This window comes from Corvus brachyrhynchos, unplaced genomic scaffold (genome assembly GCF_000691975.1).
Source record: "Corvus brachyrhynchos isolate BGI_N302 unplaced genomic scaffold, ASM69197v1 scaffold307, whole genome shotgun sequence".
Taxonomy (NCBI): Eukaryota; Metazoa; Chordata; class Aves; order Passeriformes; family Corvidae; genus Corvus; species Corvus brachyrhynchos.
The window spans coordinates 2,458,011-2,474,727 of record NW_008239288.1 but is presented as its reverse complement, the minus strand read 5'-3'; the positions used below and the strand labels follow the sequence as shown (position 1 = coordinate 2,474,727).

At 40.0% G+C, this 16,717-nt stretch overlaps 1 protein-coding gene across 9 annotated transcripts in view; it reads left to right on the top strand.

Moving 5' to 3' along the window:
* The window catches only part of CELF2 (CUGBP, Elav-like family member 2), a 549,582-nt gene that overhangs the window by 341,194 nt on the left and 191,671 nt on the right, over positions 1–16,717 (top strand). Inside the window, exon 1 of one of the 9 annotated variants that reach the window (XM_017740372.1) lies at positions 3,842–3,923. The exons of the other annotated variants lie outside the window; for them this stretch is intronic. The gene's annotated coding sequence lies outside the window, so the exon portion shown is untranslated. Of the gene's footprint in view, positions 1–3,841; positions 3,924–16,717 lie in introns of those variants that run through there. 9 annotated transcript variants of the gene reach the window in all.

Below are 16,717 nucleotides of genomic sequence, written 5' to 3'. Positions count from 1 at the left end.
CCTGAGAAGAGGTGACAGTTACAGGGAAGACAAAATGTTAGGAAAGGAACAAAACCCCCAGCTGCTTACTAGTGAAAGCAAAGACTGTGACCTAGCTTCCCTTTTTTCATTAGGATGTGGTTTAGCAAAATTGCCACCATGTGCCTGCAGAGGTGATGAGCCCCAACCACACCATAGGGCTTCCCAACAGCTGAGCTGTGCAGAGCCCTGCATCATCTGCAGTACAGATCATCTGCCATAGCTCTGGGGGCAAAAAAAATCAGTCCCAGAGGCAGCAGGTAACTCCTGAGAAACACAGGGCCTCTGCCAAACCCCTGTGTGGGGCAACAGCACTTGTAGGAAGCAAGAAGCAAACCAAAAGAAGAGGAAGAGCCTGCACAGGTTCTTCTGCCCTGTGTTTGTGCCTCCACCCCTCACAAGCACAGCCACTTGCCAAAGGAAACTGCAGTTTTTATATATGTCTTGAATTGCAGCCAGGTAATTACCTTCAGGAAATTATCATGTTGCTAAATGATAATCTATAGAAAGTGAATGAGGAAGACAGGCTGAAGGGGGGAAGCTAAAAATTTTATAGTATAATAAACAACCATCTTGATTTAGAAAGCTATGTCTAGGAAGATCTAGGTGTGATCTTCAGGGAAATAGTCTGTTCTGTAAGTGCTAATCCTAGGAGGATACTTTGCCTTTGGTGGATATACACAATGTCTGCATACTGGACTCAACACATTGAATTTTGATCCTGAACTACCCAAAATTAGCATTGAGCAGTATCAGCCTACTGCAACAGTGCTGAGTGTCAGAACTTTGCATGTGACTTTTCAAGAATCCAAAAAACATCTCTGCTGAAGAGGCTGTTTCCTCAAGCTGACTTTCACATTCATTTTCATTTCACTGCTATTAATTTATTTCCTTCATTCCATTAAAAATGGCATTTACAGGTCAAGGAGCATTAAAATTATTTCATTTGCAAAAAAAAAAAAAAAACCAACAAAACAACAACCGCAACTGAAAAACAACAGCAAAATCCTCTCTGCCTTTCTTGATTGTGCAGTTTTACCAAAGATTTACATTTTTCACATCTGTTGCCCTCCCATTATAGTTTTCATCTTGCATGTAAAATTGATACAGCAAGATAAACAATCTCCCAATGGCTGGAGAAGGAAAGCTTAATAATATCTCTGATTATTTTTTAACCAAAATAATGTAAACCAGCCTGTATTTTTTTATGATGTCACAACTAGTGGAGAGTTTGACATTATCACATTAACTGCTAATGTATAAATGCAACACTAATGTACTAGAATTAAAACCTTGTATAATGACCTTCCCTTGGTTCAGCTATTAAAAATACATTAATACTTTGTCTTGCAAATTGGACCTGATGCAATTTTATTCATCAATAAACAGTTTCTGGGGGGTTTTGTTTGTATGGATAGCTGTGTTTATTTTCTGAAAAATTATTCTGACTTTGTCTTTTGCAAAGCAGAAAGCAACATCTCAGGTGCACTTATATAGCCTTTATTTTATTTTTATTTTATTTGCAAGAATAGTAGCCAGAACAAGGAAACTCAATCTCCTTCTATCTCGTACTGAAGTTGGCCAGCTTTATCCAGTGCTGTGTGCTTCAACATATCCATTTGTAAAATTCGTGTGTTACCCATCTCTTGTGCAAACTGAAACTTAATTAACAGATGTTTGTAGCTACTTTCACACCCTCCTAGGAGTCACCCTGTGTGAGTGCAAAGCAGTTGTTGCTGGGACATGAGAACATTGGAGCAAAGGCTTTTTTGGAGACGGAGAACAGGTTACAAAGGGCTACATGGGGGGTTACTTTATTTTTTTTAAGATACTTTGGAATCTTTAAAAAAAAACCCATTTTGAAGCAGGTGGGGCATAGGAAAAGATACCTCCCATATAACAGGTGTTATTTCTTGCATTCCCCTTCTACATCCTGCATGCATCAAGGTTTTAAAGCTCTTAAAAGCAAGCTCTGAGTTGAACAAAAAGACTGCTGGAACAGCAGTGGGCATGTCGAAGCACACTTGAAGATAACAGCTGTCAGGACACAGGAGATGAAAATGCAACCAAGTACACAGGCTGCAGGAAAACTTGGCCTTGGGCATATTGCTTTCACTTCAGTAGTTTTAACCCTTTGTACTCCAGAAATTATTTTTAAAGTTGAGGGAGCACAAAGGAGGAGAAAATCCTTTGTGAGCTGTTTCTGAAAATTGAAAATACACAAATAACTAGTAAATAGCTGCTGGGTCACTGTTATAAAGTACAGGCAGGGCTGCATTTAGACAGCTTGGCTTTTATCTGTTTGTGAGCTGTGTACTTCCTCATACGGGAACTACCGCCAACCCAATTTTAATCAGTTGCAATTTTGTTTTTGCGTCTAAATTAGAATAGCTTGGATTGAAGGGGAAGTGAAAAGAAATGTCTGTCAAAGCATTTCTATAAAGCAAGAACTCTCACTTTAGTTTCATCATGCATCTTCAGTCTGATATTCTTCATTTTACCCAAATATTACCAGGATTATTACTCTAGTGTATTTTACATCAGCTTTCTGCTTGCAAAGCTAAATAAACAGTTCATGAGCCATGCTGGGAAGTTTCCCCGAAGACCTTGCTCTTTAAAACGTGTAAGTGCAAGCATGACTCAGATTGGTGATGGAGAATGGAAACTTTCAGTTCTGTTGTTGTCTAGAATCCACCTTGATTTGGGAACAACCAAAAATATTCCTTCCTGATGACCACTCAGGGGCCTCTGTGAAGAGACTCAGAGGTTTCAGTTACTGCAAGTAAGCAGACACGTATTTGGCACATGCCTCAGCTGAGACCAATGTACCTCCCAGCCAAGCTGAGGGACATTTGCAGGACAGCGCTTGATTTGTGACTAAATTCCAACCTGTGACCCAGCAAAGCTCCTCACCACTGAGCCTGTTGCTCCTGCACTTTCCACCTGCATTATATCCAGTTAAAATGAAAATGGCTAAATACAAGTTTCTGCTAGCATCTGTTCCCATGCCTGTTGTCTGAAACAAAGCCTAATTACCACAGCCCCTTCTTTCATATTTTCTTTTGACTTACCCAATTGTGTACAGCTTTGATATCTAGAGCATAAATGCCAAGGCTGAAACGTGCATTCAATTAGATGACTCTTGACTGACCTACATAACAGTTCATTCATGAGATAATGTGACCTGGAGTCATGGAGATAGAAGCCAGTTGATTGAGCTGGCTTGGCTGTGTACACTGCAAACTCTCCAGTGATTGAGGAATCATCTAAAATTAGCCATATGCTGTACGTTGTCGAGAGCCTTTCAGACCCGGCTCTGTTTCAGAGATTTTTTTTTATGAGATGGGCGTATAATTTGTCACATTGTAATTCTTTAATGCTTAACTTTATTAGCATGAGGTACTTGGGTATCAAATGAAATGAGCAATTAAGGGATTTATGCTTAAGGTCTGCTTTCAGTTCAGGGCGTAGGTAGCCAGCCTCCCATGTAGGGGCGAGAGCATGCACAGTATTTACCACTTCCTTCAGAGAGCTAAAAAATGGTGCTTTTTGAAGAGGAACCTCGTTGTGCATGTAAATCCCAATTGCCTATTACTGCACCGCAAGTTAAAATGTATTTTGTATTAAAGGTTATTATGTGTTTCTAGAGAACCACAGGGTATTTTCCCTAGCTTTTGCCTACTACATTTGTGAACTCGCAGCTTTCAGCTGTGGAAAAAAATAAAAGTTAACCAGGGAGCGAATGGTTTCAGCGTACCGATTAAGCGACAGTTTTTGTATTGCTAAGCCACAAAGGAAGCTCAGATAAAGGTTGTAGGTCAAAAAGAAACCTTGAGGAGCATGCTCGTGAAGTGAGGCACTTCAAGAAAAGCTGCAGCTGTCACTTCCACATCTGAGGGGCTGAGGTATTTCAACCATTTTCTTATTCTATCTTGTCTTAAAGATTCATTACCAGAATAATGTGAAATTATCTGGTGTTCTCTGGGGCATAAGTTCTTCTATTTTTATTTTTTCCCTCAGTAAGTGTGGTAGGAGCAGTCTATGCTCTGTCATGTCCAGTTCCTCTCAGATGGAGCCGCTTCGGTGCTGACTGACACACGTTGTGAGGAGGACAGGGGGACATTTTGTACAGGGAGGTTGTGGGCTCTTCAAAACATATTTGGGGCACAGCACCACGGTTCCTGAGGCTTTCTCTGTTAGTAGATGCATCCCGTGGGGGCTTTATGTGCATTTAAAGAGCAGGTTACTTGCTGCCTCCTTCTCTGTCTCTTCCATGAGCTGGGTCTGTGGTTAACTCTGTGCTGACGCAGTGGTGATCATCTCTTGGGGAGGGTGAAGATTAATCAAAATGTCAAGAAGCTGGCTGTCAGATGTCCAGCAGAAGGTTTCCTGAGAGCCTTTTTGTGAGTTTCTTAGGGATTTGGGGTTTTTTTTTAATTTACGTTGTATAAGAAATAATAAGGAAGTGACAACCTCCACAGCAGTAAAAAGGCATTTAATTTATTCTTTCACATTGTACATTTTGCAGGTTTTTTGTTTGGTTTTTTGTGTTTTGTTTTTTTTTTTATGATGCATATACATTGTTTGGCTTTGAGTGAATAAATCACTGGAAATGCTGGAGAGAGGAGCAGCAGAGAAACTTTTATATTTTGCACGAGTTTTTTGGTTCAGACAGACCACTTGGGCTCGAAGCTGAGGCTGAAATTGCACAGGGCCCAATTAGTGCCTGTTACCTTTGCTGTTTGCTCTTGATCGGTTGCAGAGGCAGAGGTTTAATTAAGCAGAAATGGGGATGTGGAGTTAATGTTCATTATAACTAAAATCGAAACAGCTGTTTACCTTGCTGAAGCCTTGTGTGTTAATGTCCATAAATCTCACCTCGAGGAGAGCTCGGAGGAGCCAGCCCCTGTACAGGCCTTTCCAGATACTGTGTGATATCATTTTACATACTCATTTTCTCAACATTTCCTAATCATATTAATTAACACATTAGGGTATAATTCTTATTGTCTGCAGAAATTACTTCAATTAAAACTATTAACATATTATCATGATTGTTATAGTATTTTCAATTTGTTTTGTTACTACTCAACAACTACTCCAGCAAACCCAAATGTTTGAAATCAGCATAAAATTGTCGTGGCTGTGCTTTTCCTCCTAACTGTCACATCAGGTCTCGCTGTAAACTTCCTGAATAAGCTCTGTTTCTGTGCTGGGTTTTCCTCTGTGGAAAAAAAAAAAATATGTGAGAGGCCATGACTCTCCTACAAGTTGAGGCTAGAAAGATTTTGTCTTGATTAGGCTCTGCAATGCCTAACAGGAGTGTGATCACTGTGCAAGTACATATGGAAAGAGTAAATAATTACAGTGGAGCACAAGACAGTAATGGATAGAAACTGGTCACATTCATGTTAAAAAATTAGTAGGTTTTTTGCTTTTTTCTTTTCTTGGTCAGAACTGTGAGTTTCTAGTCTGGCTGTCTTTGAAGAAGAATGAAGGCAAGAGGCTAGCTTTAATATTGAACATTTTTGGACTCAAAATCTTCTTACAGTCAAGTGAAATGTGCTCCCTGTGTAAGAGGCCAAAACTTGTTGTTAGTGTAATTGAAATCTTAATGGGCTTATCAAAGATGATTATTATTATTATTATTATTAATCCAGATCTACTTATTAAGAGAAAAGAAAGAACACTGTTATGGGGGAGGAAAGCTTCAATAATACATTTGAAATGAATATAGACACATTTCTGAGTGTCTACTCCTATCCAAAGTGTTTTGCTCACCCTTACTCAATGAGCTTTAATTTCTGGAGCTGGGAAGTGGATAGGGCAAGTAGGCAGATACCAAGGGCTTCACTGGGAGAGGTACCTTGATAGTGGGGGTTTCTTTTTCCTCTTTGCCATGATGAGCATGATGTTGATGGTTTCCTAATACCCATTCTGAGTTCTACTTCTGGCCATTTTAATGGGTTTTTTTATGTTTCCTAACATTCTTTTATACCTTACTCTTTCTCCCTTGGATTGCAATATGTGTTGTCTTACATATGTTGGATGCTTTTTCTGTCTTACCCTAAAACCACAGATTCTCATTTTGTTAGGCAGCTCTAGGTGAATTTTTGTAGCCCTGGGGTCTTGAATGTCAGTCTGTGCCCTGTCTGATACCTGCTCGTGCCTCCACTCCTCTGCACTGTACCTTGTGTTGCTTTTTCCGAGTTCTCCGTTATGATACCAGGTCTGTGTTCCTCTGCACTTTGTTGTTACCTGTTGGGATCATAAATATTTCATCCTGTGCAGAGTAACTGCGAGTTACTACATAAACCACATCATTATACGAAGACAAGCAAAAGCAAAATATACTGGGCAATAGCCACCTGACCATTAAGGAAATTGCTGCCACAGCTAAAGCAGCTAAAATGAAGCTCCAGGTTGGGCAATACAAGTGTAGGCAAACCTGACATGCGTGGGGCTGGGGGTGTGCAGGCTCAGCACAAAGTCTGTGTCCTATTACTGGCATCACTGGGCTACAGGACATGAATGAGATCACTATTTGGGTTTACCCTTATTAGCTGGGTGACACAGGATGTCCTTTCTGGTGCTAGGTTTGTAGAAACACGTTAAACTGTTGAAATAGAAAGGGAGTGCTTTTTCTTTACAGAGCAGGTGCATACTGGTATAGTATTAGCAGGCAAGTTGAACAGAATACAAGAAATTTTATCTAACTGAGGTAGATAATTGCTATCATTATTCTAAGCCATATGTATTCTATTCATCTTCATGATATTGCTGTGACAAAGCTGTTATCCTCTTTTACAGATAGAGAGTATTTATCTACAGTTGCCCTAGGATGCCTCTATAGTCAATGGAAAGACATTTCTACCTCCATTTTAGTCCACCTGAAGTCTGAATTGCCCTCTAAAATGATTATTTCTCTTCACGGGCTAAACAGGAAATCCCACACACGTAAATTTAATAAATCTGAGCCAAAGAGATTAGAGATTTGTCTGCAGCAGATGAGTTTCAGAGCCTGTGCTTTCACAGCTGTTACTAGTAACTAGCTTAGCTTAAATTTATTTCATATATGGAATATATAGGTGACTGCTATAGTTTAGATTGTACCATTGTTATACACCAAATTAGACATGTCCAAATGGCTGTGTGGAATTCTATTTTCATATTTCGGATGAGAAGATAATGCCCTGATCAGGTCTCGTCTATCTAATGTGCTCAGTGGCACTACTCAATTCTTTTCAGTTTGGCTACCACTCCAAACTGTTAAACCATCTGCTGATAGCAGCCGAAAAGATGACAATATAATAAATTACTAGAAAAAGTAAAGATGCCTAACATCTGCTCTCCACCAAGCTCGAGCATCTTCCCTGAATTGATGTTCTGTCATCTCTTGACACAGTAAGAGAAGATGCCTGCTCTGAAACTGTTGCAAATTCAAATCATTTGCAGCTGGACCTACATTCCAGGCATCTATCCTAGGCCTAAATAGGGAATAACAATAGAGAAGGGAGAAGACAAAGGCAGGAGAACAAATAGCTTCTCAAAATACCTTAAGAAGTTCCTGGCCCAGGTAAAGGCCTTCGTCTACTCATTATTCATTATGATTAATGAAGAAATACCTAATGATGGCAAGCAGAATTTTGCAAGACAGAAATAGAAACTGCTGCCTCTTCAGAACCACATGACTGTCTGTCGTGGAACTACATTCTGCATAATATTTTAATCAAGTAATAGTTTGCTTAGTAGCAATGGACCACATTGGTTAGTGCAAACAGAATGCAAATGTGTTCTAGATAAGATTATGTAGCTCTGAAGGTGCTGGTAGGCAGACACTGTTGAGAAAATATACACAAAATATTTACTTAAAACGTTCCTGGAGTCTCCTTTGGTGTTATTAGTCTGTCATGAAAATCTGCAAACACATACTTACCAGAAACTCACTGCAAAACATTAGGCAGTTACTGAAGTCAAATATAGAGGGTGGGTGCCATAGCAGAGCACAGTTAATGGCTGAGCTGTGACTTAACTTACATCCAAGTGCAAACATAATTAAATTAGGAAAAAGTCCTGAACCAAATATAGGAGGTGTAACCTGCCTGGAATGCAAAGAGGAGCCTGGATCCCATCCTACTGCTTCAGTCTCCTGAAATAGAACTGGAGGAAACAGGAGTCCAGAGCTGAATCCAAGTTAAAAGGTGTAAAACAAACTAGTGCCACATTGTTCTGCTTATTATTGTGTACAAACTTACACAAAATTAACTGATCTAAGAGGAAAGACTGATGGACTGGAAATTTGGTGTGCATTAATTTGGGAGATTTGCCTTACATTAACTAAACCCAAGTTGTTTTCTAGTTTCCTTTTCTAAGTTTTTTCAAGTCTAAAAAGCATCCTCGTAAGACATGATTTCTCTAAGCATAATAATTGATTTCTTCTCTGTTCCTAGTTTCTCTCACATACACAGCCCTACGAGCTGCTTACACAGTGAACAGGTGAAGGAGGGGCACTCCTTCAGCACAGATACCTCCATAGTAATCTCCTGTGTTTTTATGCTCAGTGAAATTCCACTGGATCTAAATTCACCTTAAGCAGAAGGATTGTCCTTGTAAATAAACATGAAATCATATAATGTAGTTATAATTCATAAAAGAATACCAACATAAAGAGTATAAATACCTAAATACTCCAGTAGCCTTTACTATATAGTAAAGCAACTGGATTTGGTCCTGGAGAGTATATTCCACACTGTATTCCCATGAGTCCTGCTCTGCCACAGATCTGTCATCCATCCATCCATGAAAATCTATTCCTTCAGGTCTAGATTAGAAAATGCTTCCCTCTGTTTTTTCCTCATAACAGTAGTGTTCATCACTCACTCTGCTGCTTCTCCTTACCTCCTCCTGTCTCCTGGTTAGACCTTGGGGCTGCTGGCTGATGTTCCATAGAACCAGCAAGTTTTTCCTGAGCTAGACCCAGTAGAAGCAGTAGTGAGGTTCTATTTTAGCTTGTGTGATTTGGCAAGCACTGGCTATGATGTGATAATAAGCGAAATAAGGAGCCAGCAGGCTGGGCTGGCAGCAGGAGCAGGGAGCATCATGGTGATGGTTAATATGAGATTCTTGCCATCAGTGCACCTGGATGGGTCTAGGAACAGACACTCAGGTTTATGTCATACCGCACCAGCCTGGAGAAGTCTTGAGGGGTTGCTCAGATGAGCTGGTTTGGTTTGTACACACCAGTGCTGTTTGGAAAAGGTGGGAGAGTATAAATCTGTGTGCATGTGTGTGTCCCTGACTGACATATTTAACCTAGTGCTGAATTAAACCTGTAGCTGTCACTGTCTCATCCCAGCGTGGTGACCAGCTGTGCCTGACTGATAGAACAGGCTGTTTTCCCTTTTAGGGGTATTATTTATAGCGTTATCTTTCAGAGTGAGGTGTGAGACTGGTGCATTTGGCTGGATAGCAATGCCAGTATGCTTGTCTGCTACAGGGTAGAGGCGATGTTTCTAATCAAGCTGAGGCTGAATGGACTTTCCAAGAGGAACAAGGTGAGATTTCTAAACAATTTAAAGGATTTGGTTCAGAACAGGCATTAATCAGTCATTAAAAAGCAATTGCAAATAACCATTACTTTCTGTCCATCTCTAGTGTTTCTCAAGCATGTCCCTGAAAGCTCGACAGCATTCTACAGCTTTAGCAGTAATTTGAATGCAACAAATCGTACCTGCGAAGCACAGATGTTGAAAGCTGAAAAATCTGAAGGTGCCGTATGTTTCCTGTAATTGAAAGCAGGTGCCCTGAAGGAATCAGAGATTCTGTTTCACTTTATGAAGTATCTAGTTGGCAGAGCAGGCAAAAAATACCTGCTAAAACTTCATTCACTAGGACTGGATAAAACAGATTAAAGCTGTTGTTTTACGACACCTCTTGGGCTCCAACAAGGGATCAAGATCTTGTTGTATTGGGCAGCACAGACAAAATGAATTAAGTCATGGGGTTTGGGGTAGTAAATAAATAGAACTACATGTATTTAAAGGATGGGATGAGGGGAAGTACCATGATACACAGACCTCTTGGAGTGATTCCAGAGGCAGACTACTAAGATGATTAGAAGAGTGGAACATCTCTCTATGAGGAAGGGCTGAGAGAGTTGGGGCGTTTTCATCCTAGAGAAGAGAAGGCTCTGGGGAGACCTTATTGAACCTTCTACTTCCTAAAGGGGGCCTGGAGAGAGCTGGGGAGGGACTTTTGACAGGAACATGCAGTGATAAGAAAAAAGGAAATGGTTTTAAGCTCAAAGAGGACAGGTTTAGGTTAGATATTAGGAAGAATTTTTTTTCCGTAAGGGCAGTGAGACATAGGAACAGGTTACTCAGTGAAGTTGTGGATGCCCCATCCTGGAAGTGTTCAAGGCCAGGTTAGACCAGGCGTGGAGCAACCTGGTCTCGTGAAAGGTGTCCCTGCCCATGGCAGGGGGTTTGGAACAAGATGATTTTTAAGGTTCCTTCCAGCCCAAACCGTTCTGTGATTCTATTATATGATAACCCTTCCTTGTGCAGCACTGAAACCAGACCCAGCATCTCCATCACTTTGGGTCTATTCTGCTCTGGGGTGCATACTGCATCCCAGGTCTGCATCTCCCAGTGGCCCCACACCCTAACCCCTAATGGTTAGACACTCTAACCATTGCTTCAGTGAATGCTCAGTATGGTAGGCTGCCAATCTATCTTTTGCCTCAGTTGTTGTTTATAAAGAATCCAGCCCTAAAAATTAATAAAAGCTATGAAAATCTGTGGTTTGAAGGATTACTTTTTGGGAACCAACCTGTAAGGTGAAGCCTCCAGGATAATGAACAGGAGAGAAGTGCCTGGTGAGTTGTAGCTGCAGCTCCACCTGCAGAGTTTGCAATCCTTTAGAGAGGACTTTTTTTGTGTGTCTGTGCCTCAATTTACTTACAGGAAGTGGTAAAAGCCCCAAGGGTCCTCTGAGAATTATTTTGTTGTTGTTTGTGGGGGGGTTTTGCATGGCTTGTGGTACTTTTAAGACCGTGTAAGATCCCAATGTTATATATGCCATAAGATTTAGCAGAATTGTATTCAAGATGAACACAGTCTGTGGCCATAGGTAGTATTTGATACTTAAAGGCAGAAAAACAAAATAACAGAAAAGCACCCCAAATCATCCAAATTTACTGATGCTTCCAGTCAGTTTTGTAGTGCTGCAAGCTGGGGCTACATCCCCTTCTGTTCTGTGTTTCTATACTTGCTATAGCAAGTATAGAAAGATGAAACAACTTTGATCAAAACATTTCTCATCTCTTTTTCTAATGAAACAGATAGTGCCTGCCACAGCATCATTGTACAGTTATTTCATCTCTCTCAAAATACTTTTCTTAAGTTCTGAAAGTGCTGACTGACCTGTGTGCACCAGGCTCAGAGCTCTTGCTCCCATTTACAGGCTCTGCAGCACTTTCACTATATTCTTTCTCTTTGGATTGCCCACAGCTTTTTTTACCTCTGTCAGTTCTAGGCAGACATTTTCTAAGACTTTTTCTTCTTTATTCCATCAAACTACCTGAAAGAAGGAAAAAAATGTTCTTTCTTAACAATGTGACAGAGAACATAGGTTTGGCTGAGAAAATCGTGAATTATGTTTACCACCTTTTTCTAATGGCCAAGAATAGATGGGAAAACTTGGGGGGAAAAAAGTGGAAGAAAAGGCCAGATATTTAATATATATTAGTCAGTTTTTCATTCTTTTTGACAATCTTATTTAACTGACTTAATATTGGATCTTAATTCCAGCCAAAATTTTAGAAACTAGGAATTTAATGACCACATCATTTCTCTCTGTTGCTTCCTATACATGAAAGGTCAATGTCAGTCAGACTGTACCATTTGGCATGAAGATGAATATAGAAGCTAAAGAGGATTTAAAAAATACATGATCTGGCATTTGAAACTGAAGTCTGGGAGTTGAATCCTGCTTTTATTCCTTTATCTGCTGGTGACCTAGCACTTCTTCTCTGATGGGGTGTGTTTACAGATTTAATAGGTTTTTTTGTCCTACTGCACGGCAGTGGGGAAAGTCCTGCAGGGGCTAAGTCACATTTTTAGGTAGGTTAAAGAAGTGTCTGGTTGATGCTACCACTCTCCCTGGAGGCATTTCTGTGCAGAAGGTATGTAAAACGGGGTTAATACTCTCCACACCTCACAGAACCTGAAAGAGAAGTCCATTTACCTAAAAATCTTTGGCAGGGATGTCTGGTCCCCTTGTTTCTTGTTATTGACTGTAGAAAGAAGGGAAAGTGTCTGGTTTTCTAATGTGGCATTTACCGAGGCTTCTGTAGTGCGGTGAAACCCATCTGAGCATTAGCGCCTTAATTTTCCCATCTGTGAAACATAGGTTATGTCTTGCAGTGGAATCGTGATCCTTGCTGCTTCTGTGCTCAGGATGCCTGGAGAAAGAAGGCAAAGTTAAAAGATTAGGTGGTATATTCTGATCAGGGTGGTGTTTGCTCTGAAAACTGCAATACACATCCTGAAAGTATAGCACAGGTGTGGACATACACAGAATGGAAAGGATAGCACTGAAAAATAAATTAGCATTAGATGGCTTATAAGCCTTATTTCTTTGTGCAGTAGTGCTTTTAGGTGGTGTCATTAGGTATCTCAGGAAAGGAGTTGAATATTTCCAGTCAGTCTTGGAAATAGCCATTTTAATGTGCACAGCAAAGGTGGAGGGACCTGTGTTTATGATTTGAATACTTGCAAGCAGTCAGGGCTGTGTGCACAGTCCCTCTGCATCTGCTGGCTTGCTATTCTTTATCTTTAGTTGCTCACTTTTGCTAATTGCATCAACTTCTCAATTGAAAAATACACATATATTAAATACGGCTTTATTATGCATTGTTAAAGAGTCAGAGACAGCAGTCAGCCAGCCTGCAGAGATGTTGTTACAAACATTATAACAAATGTTATAAAATTTCTGAATTTCCAAGCTTTTTTATGAAATGAAGCCTGGCTGAATAAGCCATGTCTTCTTGTCATCGATTTGTCTATCTCTGGAATCACACAAAGCTCCCTTCTGGCATATTTGAGCCTTCTGCACTTCCAGTGCCACATGGTTCATGTTTTCCATGGTCAGTCTTGCCAGCTGTGTGGCCCCATCATGGGGTTTGAATTGTAGTGAAAGTATTGACATAGTTAAAATGATTGAGAGTAACACGGTGATTAGATTTTGGGAATAGTTTGAGGATATAAAAAAAAATTACTTTTTTTACTCTGACTTATGTAGATTGGAGATGATTCGTAAGTTTGAGCTATTTAGCGATGGCCCTTGGACTTTTAAGCACATCAGAGTAAAGATACTCTGGTGGTGTCTGACCAGCTTATCTGGGTTTTAAGGTGTTTAAAACGTGGAGTTGGACCTTGGAATCAAACTGGCCGACAGCTACAAGTTAAAAGCTATTATCTCAGGCTGCTTATAATTTACTTTCTGTCTTGCAAGTCATTTGAATGGGAAGAGGTTCCAAAGTACACATTTAGCATTCACTCGTGGGGCTTTCCTTTCTCTGTCTGCAGTAACTTCTCCTATGGAAGCAGAACTAAAGGGTCTGCAAAAATTTGACCTCATTGGTGCTCACAGATGCTACTGTGAATGTGAAATTACTCTAACTGCGCTTCCTTGGGGGCTGCTACAATATTTCTGTGGCTTCAACTACTGTGATGTGATGTTTGGGATGACTCCTACTTTTATAACTGCATATTTAATTGCATATCTTAAAGAGTGGAGGGTGCTACTGTGGAAGAACTTTTCCCTTCAAATGTATGTTAGCTTGTTTTAGTTTTCTCTTTTATGGTTTTGTCATGCATATGTAATATCAGCTCTTCCAGAATAACTTTACCATATTTAAAGTGTGAGCTGAGTTTGCAATTTGATGTAACCTACATTGAGGCCTCTCCTCTGTTTCTAGGTACAGGGAAATTTTGTATCTTCTTAGGGTGCCTAGGTTATCAGGCACTATAAAATATCCATCACTCATTCCTGCATCTGGTATGGCATTTTCAGACAAAAAAAAATCTCAATTCCTAATTGCTGCAAATCACCATTTGTAGTAAAGTGGGACAGGTTTTTTTGAATTAAATCTAAGATGTTCTGATGACCTTTAGCCTCTTAAAGACAATTGCTCTTTGCTAGTAGTGTATAATTTATTAAAATCAAAAAACTTTGATACTTCCTATCCTGTCACATAAGACCTGGCTGCTGCTGAGGTGCATGAGATAAGGTTGTGCTGCCCCTGGAAGAAGAATTCACTTGTTTCATACTCTCTGATATTTCGGTTTCATCCCCTCATGATCTGATGGCTTTCTGTTGTCACTTCTCATTTTCATAAGGCATTGCTCCTGCTGTTGGTAGTAGTTGGATCACGTGGTAGCTGAGGTTTGAAGGTCACTCAGGAGATCTCCAGTCCAGCCTCCTGCTCAGAGCTTGGTCAGCTGTGAAATCAGACCATGTTTCCAGCCTCTGATATGGCTGTGTCTTGAAAACCTCCCAAGATGGAGACTGCACAGTGTTTCTGGGCAGCCTGTTCCAATGGGTGACTGTCCTCATGGGGAAAATATCTTTCCTTCTGTCCAGTAAGATACTCTCCTTTTAAACTTGTATATGTTGCTTTTTGTCTTCCTGTTGTGCCATGCAAGTGACCTGGTCTTGTTCAGCCTGGAGAGGAGAAGGCTTCAGAGGAACCTCCATGTACTTATGGGATGATATGGAGAAGATAGGGACAAGATCTTAAATTGGTAGATATTCCCATAACAATTTATCAGTGAAGGTTGGTCTGGAGTTGTTCACACTTTGAGAAGTCTTTAAAAGAAGATGCTTTAAAGAGAAACGATCTCGTTTCTGCCAGTTGGCAATGAGTGTGAATTTTAGGAATGATTCTGTCCCTTCTCATCTTTGACTCAGGAATCCTATCTGCACTGCATGATATCTTGCCTGGCTCATGACAAAATCTGCCTGCCACTGTCTTAGTCCTTTGGGCATCCACAGTCCACTGGCAGCCTGCTAATAGATGCAGTTCTGCTCCAGGATTTCTAAACAGATAGAACAGGTTTTCCCCTAACGCTGAGTACACAAAAGTAGGAATGGTTGTCTCCATTTTTCCATATACCTGAATTTTCTCTGCAAGACCTGTCTCATGTTAACTTACTGCCTGAAGTTATACAAATTACTGCTGCAAATGGTTAACACTTAAGGAGATGGGGAAATTGCTGTTCAGACAGTACCTATCAGTCTGGGGAGCAAGTACACAAAAATTTGTTTCATTGTGAGGCAGAGTAGCACCCAAAGGCAAAGAACTGCATTGGTGTTCCTGAGCTGTTTAATAACATGGGGTTTGTTTGTTTGCATTTTGTTTTTGTTTCTTGTTTGTTTTTAATCTGCCAATAAATGCACATCTATTTGAGCTAATTTTTTTAAAAAATCATTTGGGACTATGCTGTTATTTCCTTGTTGTATATCACTAGGCTTTTGCATTTTTTTCATAATATTAAAAGAGAAATGAAAGCAGATTAAAAATCAGGGCTGACTCTCTAATTTGCATTTCTAAATCTTACATGACCCTGTTCCCCTAGCATGGCAAATTACTTAGGTACCAACTTCAGACCTAAATTAAACAAACCCTTGCTGTATTTTGCTTCTGATCCAAATTAAAACTAGTCCTTGTAGATATTTAATGAAAAGAATATTCCAGTCCTTTTAAAGGACTTGCTACATTTCTCATTTTTAGGTGTTTGTTTCTACTGCTAATGCCTCTTGTGCTGCATCCAAAGCACCCCTGCAGGTTTCACAAAAGCGTAACAACCTCTTCACCAAAAACATTTGTCTTCTGAATCTGGAGGGTTGTGAAAGTAAGGAGTAGGGAGCACAGAAAGAGAAGGATTTGAGATTTTATGGCAAATTATTTTCCAAGGGACAGACAGAGGGCTTCTCTTCCTGGAGCAATGCTTAGTAGCTAGACTATGATGCATTTTAACTTAAGATATGACTAAAAAAGAGGATTAAATCTTTTTTTAACAGCTACTTAAATTGCAGCACTAGCTGTGTAAAAGTATGTGAACAGCTTTACAATGCCAAAATGAATGTTGACCTAGCCTAGTAGCCTGATTCCACAAAACCTAGAGAAAATGTGTAAGTGAAAATAAACAAAACAATAATAGTGAGTGTTCAAAGATTTTATTCTTTTGTCTTGTAGCCTTTCCCAGATGTTTTCAAATTGTAACATGGTGACTTCCAAACCTGAAGTTGCATCTACATGTTTGTTTTAAATAGATTTTTTTGAATTTCTTTTCCACCAGGAAGAATTTGGCAGGTCTTTTTAGGTCCTCATATACTGGGCTATTTTGAGAGAGAACTAGATATATTTTCATGATATCACTGTTTGCTGCTACATTATTATACCCTCCTGTACATTAATAGTGCTGAGTTATTAGCATCATCCCACACATTCTGTGTTGATGCCAGCAGGGTGAATAAGAAAAACATCTGCCTGGGAGGTAGAAACGTGTTTTTGTATATGAATGCATAAACATGAAAATTCTGCACCTTCTGATTTGAACTCACACCAGAGAGCACAGGAGAGACCTGTGAATTTCTGCAGTTGGGAACTGGCCCTTGTGCAAATCCTGTGGGA